Here is a 20,319-nt window from a genome sequence, read left to right as displayed (position 1 = left end):
GGTATCATCTACCGGCTCGAATTGATAAGGTAATATTGATGCCATTTTTGTAACCTCATATAGCATCTTTGTTTACAAATAACCCTCCGGAGCAAAAAAAAATGATTATGGTAAAGGACATTTCGTTTCCGGCTCTGTGTATACAGAAAGACCAATCACAACAGACTTGGCCAGTTGACCAATAAGAGCAGAGTAAGCTTAAGGAAGGGAGGGATTTACAGACCTTAAGCTCAGAACTGCATCAAACGAATCGTTTCGAAATCATTGAAAAATGATTCTAATAATAAATGTATATTCTGAGAAAATTACAATGTTTTCTGACCTTAGATGTATTTAAAACTGTTGTAGGGGACTCCAACACAATATTAGGACATTTTAAAATACCATATGACCAAGACGGTTAAGAGTCAGTACGTCACTCTATACTTAGGAGCTTTGAAAAGAACAACCGAATTTGAGATGACCTTCATCTGCTGCACTTTTGTTCATTTTTGTAGAGGTTGCCAGGTGACATTAATTGTGTAAAAGCTCGGATTTTTTGGCACTCAGTGTTGAAAGGTCCACTATCTTTTGTGTTTTAACAGCACATACATACTTTTTGTCTCTTCAGGAGCAGTGAAACACATTTGAAAATATGTTGTTTTGGACCAGAACAGCTTGATATTCCTTTGGTGTATTTATTTATGGTTAACTCCTCTTGTGCACACAAAAATGAGAAATTTGTCACTTCCTCTTGGCATCCCCTTCCACTGCCCCTGTTGTGTCTGTGTTGAATATTCATTGCAGTTGGCATCGCAGGAAAAAAGTGGCATACTGATCAGTCATGCTATTTTTCACCAACTGCATTTACAAGATGCCCTGCTTACACCCTGCTCAACATAATTTCCCCCGCTGTTATAACTGAACTGGCAATTAAATGATTTGTTCCTTGTTAAATATCATATTTCTTTGTAGCCCTTATTTACATTTAGTGTAACACATTTTTGGGGAAGTGTTGGAAAGAGCCAATATAAATGTCTCGGATCTATTATTTCTCTGGCTAAAGATTGCTTTAAAAACAACAACAACAAAATAAATAAATAAATAATAACTTTAATAATTTCATTTCTTTCAGATTTCATTAATTAATTGTTTTAAACCTAGAACAGTGCAAAAATGGCCAAAAACTGCTAACTCAGTACATAGTGCAATTTCTTATCTTAGCAGCTTCATGAATTAGTTTCTGAGTGTACTGCAACAAACAGGCAGTCATTTAAATGGCATTTTTATCCAGTGTCAAAACAACTACGGCATTCCAGTACAATAGAGTTCCTGCCTCTTTCTGGTTTTCTAACCATTAAATAAAATTCTCTTCTCAGCTCAGCGATCTTTTCATCCAGTTTGAGAAAAAGCCACAAGGCGCCGCCTCCCTCGCTCAGGTCCAGAAAGTGGTTCTTCCAGATGGGAGGACAGTGGCAGTGAAGGTACAGCATCCCAAGGTCCAGCACAAAAGTTCCAAGAACATTGTTGTGATGGAGGTAATTACTGATGGAGCAGATCTGCCAATGCCTGATTTCTGATGCCTAATTCACACGCTCTGTCATTGTCACACACCTTTGCATAGCTCGATCCGTCTAGGTGCCTATTCACCTCCCATTAGTGCTTAAAAAATAGAATCCATCATTTAACCAACAGTTTTATTCATTCATTTTATTGCAAATAGCCATTTGTCCATGAGCCTTCAATTTAATTTGTATCACATATAATTACAGCCAGGTCTTATTCAGAGTCTGGGCTTCAGTTTAGTGTATTTTACAGATTATATACCCTTTCCAGAGACTGTAAGATGTTTAGTATGTTTTACTTTTTTTTTCTTTTCTTTTTTTTACTTTTTGCATTCCATCAGAGTCTGCATCACTCTTTTGGGGTTTATTTTGCAACTGACTAACTGATTGTACTTTATTCATTGCATGCATGCATGCATGTGAAATAGTTTCATAAAAGTTTCAAGCCAGAAAAGTAAAATAAAATAAAAAAATCAATAAAATGTAAAAAAATCTAAACATATTATTTAAATTTTTAATTTAATTTAATTGTGCTTTTCTGGCCTGATCAAACCTTTTCATGTAACATACATGCAATGGATAAGGCAAATAAATTAAACTAAATGTGTGTCTGTTTTTAGTTTCTCCTGCAGGTTGTCCACTGGTTGTTTCCAGACTTTTCCTTTATGTGGCTGGTGGAAGAAACCAAGAAGAACATGCCTCTAGAGCTGGACTTCCTCAATGAGGGACGAAACGCTGAGAAAATAGCAGACATGCTCAAGCAGTTCAAGTTTTTGAAGGTTTGTGACAGTGTTACTCAGTGTGGCATTTAGTAAAACCATCAAAAAAAGTAAATATTTTTTCCCATTGACAGTCTTCTGGTGTACGGCAGCAATTGGCCTTTTTAAAAGATCTTAGTGTCTTAAATGACCTCGGGTTTTAAAATGAATCACAAGGACTTGCTAGCCAGGTTCATAAATGGCCAAATTACTTTCCTGAAGTGACCACTGATTTTTACTTTGTCAACAGCCTTCAGGAATGAATTTAGTTGCTTACTTTCGTTTGGAACGACTAAGAGTAGTGTGCCCTTCATGCTGCACGAATGCAATGAAAACTTCAGCACTACAAAACAAAAAGCTCAGGCTTTTTTGACATTTCATCATCTTTTTCTGATAATTTTGTCAACTTTCAAGTGAAGCAAGTCACATTAAAAGTCCTACTAAAACACCATACTATCTTCCACTTTTCCACACTGTTTCGACTAGACGCCACGAATCAGAGTACCCTCATATTTCTCCCCAGCAAAAAGACTTTGCAAGGTAAATAATCTGTCATAACAACTGCCAAATGCTTCCAGGCAAGTCCCTCTTTCATTTTTAATGAATAACAAAGAGACCTGGCTGGCCCTGCAGGGTAATGAGAATTGCATGGGTTTACACCTGCAGATTTGTGCCTCTAATGCACACTATTAGCTCTGTCAAAACGTTTGACAGCGGAGCACAAGCCGCCATGTCAGAAATAAATCCCAGGCTCTCTGCATCAGCCTCTCACCCTGTAAAACAAGCGTGATTATACAGCGGCGGCAGTGCAGCGGAATCGCAGGCAGTTCAGAGCATTTGGCTGTTCCACAAGGCAGACACTGAGCTGAAAAATGGCTCTGTTTATGTGGTGGTAACGGAGGGATTTTTTATAGTTGACGTTCGATTGATAAACAGAGTGGGAGAGGAACTAGGCTGAAAGTGTGTCACCGGAGATGGTGGCAAAAGCCAGCCCTTAGTATCAGGTGGAAGAAAATCATCATAGAAAAAAAAAACATAAATCTTCCTCATTATGTAGAGAAAGTTTTTAATTAGTGAGATGAGGTGGTAGAGCAATGCACCAGATAAGCAGTGATATTCAGGAACAGGAAGCTGTTGCATGCCTGCTGCTTTGAGCTTTACTGTATGTGCAGATTATAGCTAATTCTGAGCATCTGGCATTATCCGTCACAGAAAATCTTGCTGGAACCCATTTTCTCGATGTCATTGTCTGGAAGTACAGATAGGCCACGTACACATTACAGCTAAATTCGGTTGTCACTTCACCTTTTACTACTTAATCGTGTTCTGTACACACATGATTCACTAAAATATGAGAGTGACAGGCACATTTGACAACCACATTAACTCCCAAAAAATACAGGTAGTGACTACCGCATTTACAGAAATTCTGTGCAGTGTGTTCAGAACCAAACTGAACAACTAGTTGTTAAAGATGATGTCACGAGAAGCACGCCAATGTGCGTGTATTGTCAGGCATCAGGTGTTTGCCTCAGATCTGACAAGATAGTGGAGAGAGGTGTATACTTTACCCAGATTTTCCAATAAATTTGCAGTCTAATATTTGTTAGTTTATTAATATCTGCGGTTTACTCTGGCGGTCAAGAAAGATGCCGAGGCTGTTATCAATTTTGCAATTTTCGCATGTTTTTGCAGTCTAATGTTTGTAAACTAGATTATCTGCGGGCGCCATTTTATATGACTGCACAAATTGGCGATTTTGTTAACTAGTTTTTGTTCAGAGTTTAATCTTTGGTGCATAATGGCTCCAGCCAAACACCAAAGAAATTTATTAATATCTGCGGTTTACTCTGGTTTAGAGATCTGAACAATTATCTAACGTTAAATATTAATCTTTGGTGCATAATGGCTCCAGCCAAACACCAAAGAAACTGCATAGCAATGCTTTAAAAACCACTTAAAACACCCTATCGACTGCATATGAACACTTAAAACACTCATCGCCATAGAAACCCCATCATTAAAACACACTAGGAACTTATAGTCTTTAGTCTGGGGGTTAAATCAACCTTCCCAGAATGCAAATTTGACAGAAGGGAAAAAAAATTTGAAAAAAAATCATGATGAGGCTAGTTTTGATTAGCAATTGGGCTGGTTTTGTTTCTCAGACCTGGCAACCAGTAAAAGGTGAGAGAGGACCAGGCCTTGGACTTTACGTATTGATTTTGTTATGCGGCAGTCTGCTGTGAGTTGGCTGCCACATACTTTTGTTTTGTTGTTTATGTTCATTTTGTTAGTAAAAAATATATTTGCCGGTTCCTGCCTCCTCCAACACTCTAAAAAATACTTCCATCTAAATGAAAACAATACACTGAAAATGGTTTAGCTATTTTGACTTTTTTTTTTTCCTAGCTGGTTCACAGAAGTGCAAAAATGTTAAATGCAAAAAATAAGACTTGGGAATGGGATTGTGCTTTAGAGATTTTTTTATTATTTTTTTTATTTAAAATGCACATCTAATTTGCCTAGATAGAACAATTGAAATACGATATGGCACAACTCACCCCACTCTCTCATCCTGTAAAAACTGACTCGCTGCAAGTATATGACATTTGCTGAGAATCTGAACTTTTTGTTTTCTCCCAGATCCCGAAGATTCACTGGGATCTTTCCACCAAGCGTATTCTAACCATGGACTATGCAGAGGGCGGTCAGGTCAATGACCGAAAGTACATGAGGAGAAACGGCATCAATATCAATAAGGTAAGAGAGACGCCCTTACCTCTGCAGAACTCTAAAACACTCAGAACAGCAGCCCAACAAACAGCACTTGTCTCAGCTCCACCACTCAAGATCGCTTAATCAGTAATTTCACTATGCCGATGTTAATTTGAGCATGGAAAAGTGTTCGGGAATGTTAATGAAGCAGTCACGTTCCCTGCGACGTTTGATGCCATGGGTTCTGGAAGCTTTGAAGACTTTTCACTTTGCTCCGTTCCGAGAGGCTTTGACATCGCTGAAATGGAGGCTGCTTGGTTTGATGAATTATGCCTCTCAAATTTCATTTCATTTTTCTAGCCCTTAGCAGATGAGCACTAAATTAAATCAGGCTCTTTTTCATATTTATATCACAGACTGTTTTTCCATCGTGGCTGCAATTTATTCTACTCTGCCGCTTTTGTCAGCACAAGGACTCGCTGCGAGATCGAGCTCCTTTTTAATTTTGCACTTTCGTTAAGGTGACTCTGGTCTCAGGGTGAATGTGGTTGCACACAATGGCTTCGGTTAGAACGGAGGCCCTACTGAGTGAGCTAATCTGTAGTTATGTGGGGCCAGGGGACGAATAAACTGAGGGAGACGACTTTTGTGAGGCCTGGGGGATAATGGAGAAGCGGATGCTAATGGACTATTGATCGATGAGCCAGTGTCTGTTCACACGGGGATATTTTACATCAAGATTGCCAGTGCATTATCATTTTCTTATTATTTGATGATGGTGGAGTAGGGTAAAGTTATCACTTTGTCAGGTAGTTGGGAATAGTAAAAAAAAAAAAAAAATTATAAATGGATACAAAGATAGATAAGTGAACTTCACTCCTCCTAACATGCAAATTACAAATTTTGCAATGCTCTCATCATTACAATGCTCACAGGTGGGCGTTATGACCAAAATCTTATATAACATTTTCCATAAGTTTATATCACAGTATCTTGTACAGTTTACAGTTTTGGGCTGGAAATTCAGTTAAAAAGTTTATATTTCAAATAACGTGTGGTAATGCCTTTTTTGGATAATGTAGTGCATTTTAAATATATTTAATCCATTTATATTTAGGTGTTTTCACAATGAATAGTTCTGTCTATTCAAAGTCTTAAGTTTATTTCCATGAAATATGATTATGCCTATATACTTATATATTCCAATATACTTATATACACTATACTGTGGTGTATTGTCATTTTTTGACATAGTTCCAAACCTGCGTGTCTTTCTCATTAAAAAACAAGAATGTCTATTTTTGTCCATACAATGAAAGTAACTGGGGTCCAATGTTGTTTGAACCTCAACATTCTTCAAAATTTACACACTTACAATATACATATACCATCTTGCCACCCAGCTCTAGTCTCCTCAAAACACTTCCTATAAACATGGAAGCTGTTCATGGATGCCATCCTGTTCACCCAAATATCACATCTTGTTCTGTTCAATATTTAAGTCATTTTAAAAAGCAGCTTCCTTCAACATATTTTCAGATTTCTTGGATGTCTCACCCATGGAAGGGAGGGAAATATGGAAAGCAGACAGTGAGATGGTTAGAAACCCAGAGCGAGAAAAAGACTGCGGCCGCTGAAATCCATGTGAATGTGGTAAATGGGATCATTTTAACACCTGCTTTGTTTGTGTCACTCTGTCATTATATTTCCTCCGACCTGTTTTGTCTGTCTGATTTAATATGCACATTTGCTGCCAGTTTGTTTAGCAAAGCTCGCTGAGGCTTTAAACGGCAACCTTTCCTTATCGTTGTACACCCAGGCATCAGTGAGCCTGACAGACGGGTAAACACGGCCTGAAACCGGTCTCATAAGCCACTGAGCCGTGCTTAAAGGGCACCGCACACCTTTGAAAGATGGAGGAGGGAACGGTCGGCGGGTGGATGGCACATCAAGCGTTTATCACACCCCCCTCTCACTCACACTCGCACGTACACACAAGTACACATAACATTTATTTTCCTTTACATGGTGTCACGCACAACCACTGCTTGGATTTTTTCTTCCAAGCCGTTTTTCTTTTACTTTGGAGATAGCAGACTGGGTTCTGGGCGGCACTGATTAACTGATGTTCCCAGTACAGTGTGGCAAATGAGCATGCGTTTTAAAAGAAAATGGCGTACAAATTTTATGCAGAGCTTGAAAATGCAATCAAAGGGCTCGGTTCATCAGACTCATTTGGAGTGCAGCAATTTAGTGAATGCTTCCGCTTGTATTTTCCCTCTCTCATTTTAGTGTGGTGCCGTGTGTGTGTGTGCGCGACTGCGTCTGAGCGCTTTTAAGAGGATTTTAGAGGTTCGGGGGAGTAAAAGTGATCATGGTATTAGCAAGCGTGCCACGTGGCTGCTCAATGGGGCTTTGCTTAAGAGACGCTCTCCATTGGAACAGGTTGAAAAGGCAGTACAGCCCGCTCGCTTAAAAAGACACTTTATTTTGAAATTGCAGAGCTGCGGGGGGTTAGCAGAGCTGGTGGGAAACAGAGCTGGAGGCTGCAAGAGGAAATGAGTCTGCTCTCTGGAAGGGCATCCGTGCAGCGCGACCTGAAGACTGTGAAGAGCATATTTTTGGTGCCTTAAACCGCACCCACAGTCGAGGTTTTGCGTGAAAAGCTTTACTTTATATTCAGAAACGAAGCAGAAATGCTTTTGAAATGTACTTGAAAATATCTATGTAAATACAGTAGCCCCCCAAAAACACACGTAAGCCAAAGTTATATGAATATGTTTTTTTATACACCAAAATATCAAACCAATTGGCATTTATTTAAAAGAAATATTATACAAGTGCATTATTTTAAAGAAAACGTTTTAGATAAAGCAGTTTTTTAAAATTTTAGTTTACGCTTAAAATGTCTGTGTCATTGCATTATAAAATACAATTTTATATCTAATGTGATTTTTATTTTAAAATTATTATATATGTATGTATGTATATACACAGGCACACATACATTTTGTTATTCAGTGTCGGCTTTAAATGAATGGATGCTATACTTCCATTATCTGTCAGTTTGCACGTGTTTGTCACTGAATCCATTCGAATAATAAACTGGACACATGCTAATTGTATAAGCACTATTAAATTTCAGTTTGTCGGTTCGAAGTCCTTGCAAATAGGGAAAGACCCTTTGGGAAATTAGCTATGTGAAATTCCAATCATTGTTAGATTTCATACTGTCATTGGATTTTGTGGCTCCCAAAGCATATGTTGTCAAATGTTAGAATGAGAAATTGTGCTACTGAGCAGGGTTGTGTGTGCATATAGAGGACAACAGATGTACATTTTGTGTGCTGGTAAACAATGTAGATGGCTGATGGTCATGATATTAGTATGTGATGTCTACTAAAGGCTTAGTATGACTCAATATTTAATGTATTGTTATCATAGTGTGGTGTTCATTTCTTTAATGTAATGACATCATTATGTGGTGTAATTTTTTTCTGCTGAACCCCAACCCCCCAGCTTAAACCAACCTACAGTATTGTTTTCCTAACCTGGCCAAGCTGGTGTTTATCTCCTTTAGCTGGCTAGTCTCCATTAAAAAGTCCCCACAACATCTCTTAAATCATCTAAACCAGCCAATCTAGAAGACCAGTTTTGGAGGGAACACCATTTAAAATTGGATGAAAATTATAGAAAATAATGTGGCTTTAATTAATTGCATCCATGAAGGTAAATTAGTGCTTTAGGTTCTTTAACTTACCATAAAGAGCTCCAGATCAGTCAGCTCTCCTCCCTAGACACCCTCACTTCCCCTCAATCTGTCAATCATGGTGTAAATGCCCCATCACCCTGTTCCTTCCTCCTTTGCTCTGTTTTTCTCTTGCATAGAGGTCACAGGTTCATAATATCTGACAGAAGAGTTTTTACACTCTTTTCATGTGACAGCAACAGACCTTGAGTACCTGACACAGCTGACACATACAGTAATAAACACTGATTCTGGTCTTTAAAATCTGTTAATTCTGTTTTCTCTAGGTCTTTTTCTCTCTCAGAGGTTGAGAGAACATTATAGAATCACCGCATGCAAAATATTCCTCCCAGATGCGACCAGAATAAGTGGTAATGATTAAAGTCAACGCTATATTAGCCAGCATCATGGACGATCCTGCCCTTTGTAACCTCGAACGCTCCCCCCGGTCAGCCTTTACAATGCTCACAAAAGTAAATAAAGCAAACAGTGTAGCCAAGCGCTTTATCTGGGCCGAATACTGGCTCCGGCATTAGCCAATGATGATGAGAGTTATTAGACAGCTGATGAGATAGATACAGAACATTATAAATGATGGAGTTTACCTCTGAAAATGGATAGAATTATTAACTGGCTCTGGCATCTGCGAGCTTCTGTGTGGGAGCTGGCGTGTAAGTAATCAAAAGATTGATGATGGCTGGAATGGACTTTTCTTTCTGTGTTCTGCCAACGTGCACGGAATCTCAGAATGTTTTCTTATTTTCTTTACTATCCAGATCCAGCGAACTGTAAAGACGCCATACATTAGCTTGAACTAAGGTCTTTATGGAATGTATTTTAATTGTATCAATAATGACTGCTTTGTATGTGATGAGATTACTAATCGCTAATTATCCCTGTGCTTAAACCTACTGTACTACCTAGAAACCAGAAGCATGTTGGTGCAATAGCTGTTTTATATGATGGACAGAAACATTATGCTTGTTTTAACCAATTTGTAAAGCAGCATCATGGATGATGCAATCCTAGAATGCATTGCAGCATGCTCAGTAATTTCCATTCAACAATGGAAAGTACTACTAATAAAAAGCTCATTCTAGGTAAACTTGAAACATTTTGCCTAATATTTGTATTTGTATATTGCTATAGTTCCCTGCTGCTGTCGGCTTCTATAGGTTTTGGAACAGGGCTATGATCATATTATGTTATAATGAAAGTAAGAAAGTAAACATTTGATCAGACTAATTGTAAGGAATTATTACAATTTTTTATTTATAATGTGCATTAAACATGGTTTTGGCTGTCTTTGTAAAATAAAACCCCAATCGCACATAGCTAAGAGGATGTAAACTTGTAACCAGCGTGTTTGTAGTGCGTCTGTGTGTGTGGTAAGTCAAATCCCATCTGGCCGATCCTTCTGGGTCAGGCAATGCGAGGAATTATCTCTATTAGCAGTGATTCCAACATCACAGAGAATTGAGCGCTCTTTAAATAGCCACATGAGCCTTTGGGCTGCTGTGAGAGTCCTCCTCTACTCCTCTACGAGGTCTCTGGAGGGCCCTGGATCTGTTACAGCATCCATGCTGCTCTGAGAGAGACTGAGTGTGGAGGGTGAATCAACCCTGATGCTATTTTTGCCTTAAGATGTTAGTAGTGTTTTATCTTTTTTTATTTTTTTATTACCCCCTTTCTCTCTGGCTCTTTTCCTTCTCTCAGAATAATAATATAATGATTTTGTTTCATTCGTTTTTAAAAGGAATTGATGAAACATGATATGAAATGATGAGAAGAGGGAACAGGATGGGGTAAACCCATGAGAGAGACTAAAACTTGTATTGCCTGCATGTGTTGGCTCTGAGCTATTTTCTGTAATTATAAGTTAATTATGAGTAAAATTATGTACAACAAATGTATGTACATTCACATTCAAAAGTTTCGGTCAGCCATATTTTTTATGCTTTTAAATGTCTCTTATGCTCATCAAGGCTGAATTTATTTGATTAAAAACAATATTATTGGGCGTAATGGGGTAATTATTACAATTTAAAAGAACTCTTTTCTATGTTAATATGCTTCAAAATGTAATTTATTCCTGTGAAGGTAAAGCTGAATTTCCAGCAGCCATTATTGCAGTCTTTAGTGTCACATGGTCCTTTAGAATATGCTCCTCAAGAAAGATTTGTGATTATTATATGTCGAAAACAGTTGTGCTGCTTAATAATTTTGTGGAAACTGTGATACTTTTTTCAGGATTTTTTATTTTTTATTTTTTTTGATGAATAGAAAGTTAAAAATAACAGCATTTATTTGAAATAGAAGTCATCTCTTTTGATCAATGTAATGTGCCTTTGCTGATTAAAAAGTATTAATTTGAAAATTCATACTCGTATAAAAAAAAGGTCTTAAAAAGCATCAATTTGTGGTGGTGTGAACAGTGGTAATCTAACTTAGTGAAAAGTTGGCAAAAACAAACTGCGCTTTTCTCCATGATCTGACTGAGCTTGGCAGAGTATGCGCATTTGTTGATATTATTTATGTGATTATTATGAAGTATGTAATGAGGAGGTGAAGACACGCAGCTGTCACACAGAGCAGAGCCAGCGCTGGAGTGAAGCCGCTTGTCAAGTGTTGCTCCTTCATTTCCAGCGCCTATTAAAAGCCTCAAACTCAATTATATTCCTCAGGAAGTTGAGTCCCCTTTGAGAGATGCTGTTGTAAGGCGCGCTAAAATGATTTGGTTTGTCTCAAAGAGTCATTACCGCAATAATAACATTTGAAGAACTGTAATCCAAATCTTTTGAATCAAACCAAATCTTTGACTGTTTGGAACCACTTGATGTCAGTTTTTGTCTCCTCCGAAGTGTTTCAGGCTTACTGTTGGATCAGTTTGTACTTTTTTGCTCCTGTTTTGTGCTCTGTCAAGTAATGCAGTGGGTTTTATATAGAAAGATGTGTATGGACACACAAGTGGAGGTGTTTTCATACTTGTCTGATTTTTAAGGAAGACCACTTGACTGATTTTGAGAAAGCTATTAGTCTAATTTTATTTATTTATTTATTTATTTATTTTTTGATGGGCCCACACAATGTTGAAATTCTCTATCGTTCATATATTGTGCTATCATCAAAGGTGTGATTTTAAAAATCCACAAAGCAGAAAACGAGCAAAAACTTGGCAGACAAGAGCGAACAGCTTCACTGATTATAATGGGAATGATTTGGCTTTGACATGTTTTGACACTACACTCGCATCAGTGACATAGTTTACCTGGTTTTAGGATGTTTTGTACGTGGTTAGAATTTGAGAAATGAGTGGCCACAGGTTTGCGTTTATTGGCTATTTTACAGATGTTTCAAACATGGCTTATCTAATCATATCGCTAATCTATAACTGTTTTGATCATTTTTTAAAATCCTTTTTTAGCAGTTTGTGCAGACATATTTAATCATAATTAACAATCTGTATTTTGATGTACATGCATCAAGTTACATATTAAATAAAGTCAAATTACAGAAAATAAATGTTATTTATTTTTTCAATAATTATTTAAATGCTAACTTCTATTTATTTATTTATTGTTATCTTTGATTATTGTTGTTTACTGTTATCTAATTCTGTCATCATTTACTCTTGTTCATGTTGTTCTAAACCGCATGATGACTTCTGCGGAACACAAAACATTTCAGATGTTCGTACAATGGCTTTCAAAACAAAACAACTGGGTCCAAAACAGAAATAAAACGTTGGGGTCCAAAACAAAACTATGGACCCCATTGACTTTCATTGTATGGAGGGGAAAAAAAACTTCAACTGGGCAAAATCTCTTATCTTTTGTGTTCAGTAACAGGATTAGATAACAATCACGATAACGATCATAATGATGAATTTTTTTTTTTTTTGGGTGAATGATCCCACTGAATGGGATCATTAACTACCCCTTTTAAAGGGGTAGTTAACAACCACAACAAAAAAAATTCTGTTCTGTTCCAGACCTGTACGAGTTTCTTCTGTTGGACACAAAAGATGATATTTTGAAGAATGTTGGTAACCAAATAGTTGCTGGTAGCCATTGACATCCATAGTATGATAAAAAACATTCTTCAAAATATCATCTTTTGTGTTCAACTGAAGAAAGAAATTAATTTAAATGATGACAGAATTTTCATTCTTGGGTGAACTATCCCTGTTTACCAGCAGCCTCACAAAAAAAGCCCGTGAATTTGCACTGCCATCTTTCAACGTGTGCTTGACATCGTCCAATCAAACATGATGATTGTGACACTGAAGTGTGACAGTGAAGAATGGCGCTCCAGCGGTCGTCTCCTGCTGCAACACACTCGTGCTCTCTCTTCATTGTCGCCCCTGTCCAACCCACCATATAACAAATAGAAAAGACGTAATTAATTACCATAATTGAAAGACGGCGTCCCTTTGAGATCAATTGTTTGTGGTGCTGGTGGCTCTTTCTCCCAGTGGTCACTGATTAATGGGATGCAGGACTGTAAATGGCTTCTCAGTAATGCTCTGTGTTGTTATGCATTAGCTGCATTAGAGGACTTTTTTCCAGCTCCACTGCGCTCTGCCTGTCAGACCGCTCGTCCTCTTTAAGGTGACTGTGAGTCGTGTTTCTACATGCCGACAGTGCTCGGCGCTGACAGTACAAAAAGCCTTTGCTGGCTTATCCTCCTGCTGAAAGGGACCTGTGGATAATGATATAGTGTATAATTGATATTATGAACACAGGCCTTTTTTCCCCCTCCTTTTGCAGTGTCAGGGTGCCGGAACGAGCTGTTCTCCGGCTCCGTTCATGTGTCTGTCGCGGTTGTCAGTATTTAGGTCAAACAGAGGCGTCCTAACAGGAAATCCCGAATGACAAGCACAGCGGAGGTGAGATATTAAAGAAGACAGCTTGTCTTAGAGTGGATGACATGCTTGCAGATTGAAACAAACACTTCTTTCAGTACCTGACGTTCAGCCTGGGCCTTTAACTAAGACCTGGAACTACCTCAATCAGATGTCATAAATAATGCCTACGTAGAGGACTATGAATGTACACCATTTATGAAGCAAGCCATGTTGTGGGATCATTAATGACATTTGCTTAGCTTCTTTAAAACCACTAACTCAACTATTAAACTACATTTCTTGGGACTATTTCGTGCTTTTTTTTGCTTTTTTTTTTTATTATTATTTGGACCGGTAAGCAACTACCTAGCAACCTCGCACAATACTTTCTTCAGAAAATGTAAACTTTTAGCTGCAAAAGAAAGTGCTAAAATATAATTGTTTCAAGGGGCGTTCTGAAATGAAAGAATGTGTGACTCTATGTAATTTTATTTCAGTTTTGTTATTTTAGTACATAAAATTAAACTAAATTTAAATGAGAAATTAAATGAATGTAAATGAATGAATGAAAGAATGAATGGATAAATAAATAAATCCTGTTAAATTATATAGGTGCATTTTATTTTAAATAAATAAATTATTTTTAATGGTTTTAATTTGTTTCCATTTTAGCTTTTAGTTTCATAGTGAATATTATAATTACATGATGCCTGTGAATCCATGAATCCACTTCGTTAGTATAAATTAGTATACTGTAGAATTAGAATCACTCCAGTATTCATACCATGAAAATAATTATTGCGTAAGTTAAAGGAGCCGTATGTAGGATTGTGGCGTAAACTGGTACTGCAATCACTATAAAAATACTGTAGCGCGGTGTATCCCCTCCCCCTACCCCCTGACTCGAGGTTGCCAGATGAGCTGCAGGATTCAGCAGAAACGTAGGCTGCTTCAATGAGCTTCCAATGGCAAGTGACGAACAGATTTTCACTAACAGATTAAAGATTTATGCTCGTATGTTTATGCTAACGTTATGTTACTTTGCACAAACATGCATAACTTTGTTCGACTGTCATGAATATATGAAATGTCCATTGACATCAAGTACAAGTTAGCCAAGCATAGATGAATCTTACCTGTCCAGGAGAAAATTAGCAACGTTGGTGTCTGTGTTCAAATTCTTCTCCGTTTTCAGCCCGTCTCCAGCTTTCAAAAAGCATCTCCATCTTTCAAAAGCATCTCCAATACAAATTCTGGTTTTATTTAACGAGGTCTTTTTGATTTAGTAACATTAGACATTTTTATCCGACTGGAGTTAGGGTAGGTTACAGCAAAGCTGGCAACACGGATCCCGAAACACTACTGACTACTGACGTGATTGGTAGATAGGTGGAGGGAGGCGCGTCAGGCCAAAACACAAAATGACAACATCAACATCAGTTGAGGCTTGCAAGTCCACTTTTTAAATGACAATATCCTGGCCGAACTACTGTTGTCAGTGATATAAGTATTTGAAATGAACATGATTTCTTAATGTCTAGTGACACATCAGGGCCATTTTATGATTAATTGAAATAGATTTCTTACATACAGCTCCTTTAAATTATAATTATAATTAAAAATATATATACATTTATTACATTACTTTTTAGCCTATTTAATAATAATTTGAAAGTTTTTTTTGTGTAATTATGAGGAAATTCACATATATGTTTTAATAAACAGAATAATTATCAATTCCTCTGCATAAGCCAAAACAGTGATATTTATTGCATCCCTTGATGTTAATGCTTGTTATATTTAAGGATTGTTTTCCATCCTAACTCACGATAAACCATCAAAGCTTCTGTTCTCAGCATCTTGTTGTGACTGGAGGTTGAATAATACATAAGTTCCAGAGAGGCCAGTAAGACCCGAAGGTAATTCAAGCTTTTGTCATAGACATTTGTGTATGTTGTGTTGCAGGGAGAGAATGTTTGTGGAAGGGAGAGAATGATGATGCTAGAGGGCTGGACCTTCTTATCTCCCTCACAGATCTGCCAATTCAGCTGCACATGTGCCAGCCGCTGAGAGCGGCTCATTAGATTTAGTGCTGCGCTCTGTTAAAAGCCTTTCTCTTTGTCTTACCCTGTATTGATCAGCGCAGGGCCAAGATTACACCAGGAAGGTTTAAATAAATCTGCTTTTTTAGAGTTAAATCCAGTGACATTCGCTTTATGTTGTCTCCGTAAATAAGCAGATGTAATCGGCTCAGTTGCCTGGGACAGAGAATGTGAGTGATACGGATGTGATACGGAGGTTTTTGGTTGGATTTAGAATAAGGGGGAATAGTGATTGGTCATCCAGAAAAGAGTAATTTGGGGTTAGTCATTTCAGTCTTTGATACCCTACACACTGTACAGTATGCCAACTATGATCTGAGCTTCATGTTGTTGTGGTTTCCTTCTTGTGGTTTTGTGTGTCAACTCGAAATCAAAATTTACCCTGTTTACTGTCTTAATGCATGTTCCAGGTTTAATTAACATGAACAACCACCCAAAACTACTACAACAATCAAAACAAACAAACAAACAAAAAAACAACAGTTACTAAAAGTTTAACTAAAATCAAAGCAAAATTTTACTCATCCATCTAGTTTCATTAAAAATATACAGCAGACTACATCAGTAAAATGGGTTGCAAAGAGCATTTCACATTGACTACAGTATATTTAGGCCAATAAAAAGGGGTTCACATTGCGATGCAGCAGAACTATTTTCTGATAACAGTTCTTAAATGAACCATGTTTCTTAGTGTAAAGAACATTTCAACTATCTGAAGAACCTTTTTCCATTATAAAGATACTTTTGTGTAATGAAAAGGTTCCATGGATGTTGAAAGTTCTTCATGGAACCATCAATGCCAATAAGAAACCTTTATTTTTAAGAGTGTCAGACATAAACCAGCTTTTGTTTAGTGAACTGTCTGTAACACTTCCTTTTTTTTTCCGGATACTGAAAGAGAGAAAGTATTTCAGGTGTTTTTCTATCGCTCTCATCATTCTGCTGTGCCACAATGACATGATATTCACTCGGCCGGCAGAAGAGGTCCATATGGAGAGTTTTTATTCTGTGTCAAGAGCCCCAGTAGGAGTAATTGCATCGTCCCTTCTGAAAAAAATTCAATCTAGTGCGACGCGACAGGCCAGCTGTGTTCAGGTAATGCTCAGGTAGACATCATCCGCTTAGGCCGTCCTCGCAGGTAATAACACGTGTGCACGTACACGCACAAAGGCACCTTTCTCAGTGTCATCTGCGTCTTTCTGTCCCCAAAGAGAGCTTCTCTGGCAGGTGATTTCTTTGTGTCCCGTGGCACGAACCACATCCTCAATCGAGTTCAGAAGGAAGACTGGAGTCGTCTAACATTTCCAGCACTAGCTATTTTTAGCATGATGTTGAAGGGAGCTGTCCCTTACCTGATCCCTGTGCCGGCTGAACCCCATTGCAACATAGCATGCAGCAGATGTGTGAAGACGGCACCCTTCTAAAGGACCAACTCTAGCATTAAAGGAAACCTATGCTGTGTCATTCTGACTAGGCCAGCCCCCTTCTGCTGAAACTTCAAACATGTGTCAAACACGCATTCATTTGGTGATGAATGAATCCCCCCCTTTTTTCCTCATCTTTTTTGGTATGCAGTGCTGGTGAAGTTGTCAGAGCAGCCTGGGCCTTCGTCGTCTCCCTGCGGATGGTGCGCTCCGACGCTGCCAGGAAACAGACTCATCAGTTTGGAGAAATGGGACAGAAAATATGATTTATTCTCTGCATGCACTCACTCCTACCCCAGCGGAAGAAGAGAGTGGAGCGGGATCCTGGAAAGCCGGCATGGAGGCATGGATAGAGGAGGAATTGGAGGATAGACAGAATTTTTATTTGCAATACTTCAAGCTAATTTTGCACTTCATTGATGCATTCTTTAGTCAATAGCAAATATTTGTTTTTGTGATGGCCTCAGTTGGGGTTAGCTGAGCCCGGTGACCTTATACACTTAATGATTTTCTGCCTATTTCCTCAGTAGATGAAATTGATCATTTTAGGTGTGTGTGTGTGTGTGTGTGTGTGTGTGTGTGTGTGTGTGTGTGTGTGTGTGAGTGTGTGTTTGTGTGTGTGTGTGTGTGTGTGTGTTTCCTGTGAGAGATTGATTTCATTTTTGCACTGTTTTGAAATTATGAGAGTGGTCATTGTAAATGCAAAAGATTATTATTATTATTATTATTATTATTATTATTATTATTTATTATTATTATTTTTTTATCATCCACATCATTTCACACATTTAAAAAAAGCAAACACGGATGTTCAAAAGTTTGAATTTTTTTTTTAATGTTTTTGAAAGTCTCTTATACCATTTATTTGAGACTGCAATTATCCTCTCAGAAATACAGTAATATATATATATATATATATATATCTATATATATATATATATATATATATATATATATATATGTCAATTTTAATATTTTTAAATTGTAATTTATTCCTTTGATTAGAAAGAAAGAAGGGAAAGAAAGAAAAAAAATAGAAAGAAAATAGAGAGACAAAATGCACAGAGCATATTAAAAAAATTTCTGAAGAATCAAGTAACGCTGAAGGTTTTTCAGGTAGCTTTGCTAGGATTCTTGAAGCATCTTGAAGTTGTTGCCACAGTTCTTTTGGATTTAGTCTGTCTCAGTTTTTTTTCTGATTCTTCAGACTGACTGACAGACTGACTGAGACTCACTGGATTATTACAATTAATGGCAAAAGGAATGTTTGGTAATGTCAACTGATATTTCCAACTGACACGCTACAGCAAAAGATAGAAATAACTTAAAACCATTTTTTTACTGTTGAAAATACTAGGGGCCCAAGACTTTTGCACAGTAGTGTATATTAATATATATTAAAATAGAAAACAGTTATTTTAGAATGTAATATTATTTCACAATATTGTTGTTTTTACAGTATTTTTTTATTATATTTTTTATATTTTTTTAATGCAGCCTTGGTGAGCTATACTAAATAGTAGAAACAGTAAGTAAATAGTAGCAGAGTTGCAACTCCACTTTTTGAAGACAAATGTAAAAACTGGCAAGTTTATAGTTTTTGCACAGGCTGAATGAGAGAGAGAGAGAGAGAGAGAGAGAGAGAGAGAGAGAGAGAGAGAGAGAGAGTTTTTACCTTTTTTGTTTAGCCTTTATCGAAGTAGCAGCAATGATATATCACATGTTTTTCATATTATGTACAATAAGACAAGGGCACCAAGCAATGACCTATAAAACTATTCACTTCACCTTTAAATAGCCTCACCCATTTTCTCTTTCCCTGCGTCAAGTTCACTTTGGTCCACACAACTTCTTTTAATCTGCCTTTTGCATACCCTTCGCATGGCGCCCTGCCTTGGGGATATTTGTCTGCGTCTTCCCTCCAAGGACACTGTTGATGAGCTTTTCATCCGCCGCATCCTAAAGTGTTTATTAGCATACTAAAACTCTTCTCGCTGTCTATGCATGCCCAATCAGGCCTTCAGGGGTCCTCTGCCATCCTAGGATGCATTGCTTTTAGTATAATGATTATTATTGTGAGTTTTTGGTATGTTAGGGATCTGTCTGCCTGACCTTTCGGCATACTTTGCACACTGTGAATATTGATATAGTTTTTACACAAAGTACAGGGGTTAATCTGTTGATTTAGAAGTTTGATGAAGTTAAAATAATAGTTCTCCAAAAATGAAAATTCTGTTATCATTTACTCACCTTCAAGTTGTTCCAAACCTGTGCGAGTTTCTTTCCTCTGTTAAAGGGATACTCCACCCCAAAATGAGAATTTTGTCATTAATCACTTACCTCCATGTTGTTCCAAACCCATAAAAGTTCCATTCATCTTCGGAACACAATTTAAGATATTTTGGATGAAAACCGGGAGGCCTGTGACTGTCCCATAGACTGCCAAGTAAATAACAGTGTCAAGGTCCATAAAAGGTATCTCCTCTGTGTCTTTCCATATCACCGTGTGCTGCGTATGCTCTTCTGTATCATCTGTGCCACAAGGATGCACTGTTTTCTTTCAAATCAAAGCTAAATACACGTAGAAACAGTGCATCCTTGTGGCACGGGTGATACAGATGAGCATACGGTAATGTGGAGAGACACAGAGGAGACTGTTGACAAAGGAATTGTTGAATAAAGTTTTTATCGCTTACAAAAAGTGTTCCCGTCGCTTCATATAACCAAGATTGCACATCTGATGGCAGATGGAGTATTCTAACGACGACTTTCATACCTTTTATGGACCTTGACACTGTTATTTACTTGGCAGTCTATGGGACAGTCACAGACCTCCCGGTTTTCATCAAAGATATCTTAAATTGTGTTCCGAAGACAAACAGAGCTTATACGGGTTTGGAAGGCCAGGGGGGTAAGTGATTAGTGACAAAATGTTTATTTTGGGGTGGAGTATCCCTTTAAGCATGAAAGAAGATTTTTTTGAAGAGTCTTGCTAATCAAACAGTTGGCGGTAGATTCGGCTCAGATCAATGGTTCTGGTGTCTGAGTCACATCACACTGTCATTGTTTTACATTTTGGCTGACATAATGGATTTAGATCACCACTTTTGCGAGCTGCACAATCTCGAAAAGCAATTTACGATGAATCACACCAATCACAAGGGCTTCATAAACTCCTA

At 37.7% G+C, this 20,319-nt stretch overlaps 1 pseudogene; it reads left to right on the top strand.

Moving 5' to 3' along the window:
- Positions 1–20,319, top strand: part of LOC109110844 — a 101,307-nt pseudogene that overhangs the window by 50,766 nt on the left and 30,222 nt on the right.

This window comes from Cyprinus carpio, chromosome A17, assembly GCF_018340385.1.
Source record: "Cyprinus carpio isolate SPL01 chromosome A17, ASM1834038v1, whole genome shotgun sequence".
Lineage (NCBI taxonomy): Eukaryota > Metazoa > Chordata > Actinopteri > Cypriniformes > Cyprinidae > Cyprinus > Cyprinus carpio.
Note: the sequence above shows the minus strand (reverse complement) of the source record. Positions and strands in the feature narration are given on the sequence as shown.